Here is a 356-nt window from a genome sequence, read left to right on the forward strand (position 1 = left end):
GAAATCCACTATGTTTTCATCATCTGTCTATGTGTGATGTATGTTAAGTCCAACAAGTTTCTGAAATACTGGTTCACTTCATCCATAGTGGCGTTTTGATTGCATTTTTGTTGAAAAATTAAATATTGTTTTTTAAAAAAACAATGTTGAAAAAAACCACATTGCTATTATGGTTTTCACGCTTGTTTTTTTTTTTTTTTCTTCTAGATACGAAGCCCAGCATAAGTTTGAGACTGCTGTAGCACAATCTACAAACTTTGACATCTTTCCTATTGAATGTTATTATCTTTTAGAAAAAGTGAGTGTACTTAAAATGTTCCCCAGTGGTGCGTTGTCCTAAACTTAACACTTTTTTT

The 356-nt window shown here is 31.2% G+C and overlaps 1 protein-coding gene across 1 annotated transcript in view; it reads left to right on the forward strand.

The window, feature by feature from the left end:
• Positions 1–205: 205 nt before the first annotated feature.
• LOC104464243 (isoleucine--tRNA ligase, cytoplasmic-like) overlaps positions 206–356 on the forward strand; it is a gene marked incomplete at its 3' end in the record, with an annotated part of 49,409 nt that continues 49,258 nt past the window's right edge. Inside the window, 1 exon segment of the mRNA XM_010076892.1 lies at positions 206–298.

The sequence above is a fragment of the Pterocles gutturalis genome, unplaced genomic scaffold (genome assembly GCF_000699245.1).
Source record: "Pterocles gutturalis isolate BGI_N339 unplaced genomic scaffold, ASM69924v1 scaffold8568, whole genome shotgun sequence".
In the NCBI taxonomy this organism is placed as follows: Eukaryota; Metazoa; Chordata; class Aves; order Pterocliformes; family Pteroclidae; genus Pterocles; species Pterocles gutturalis.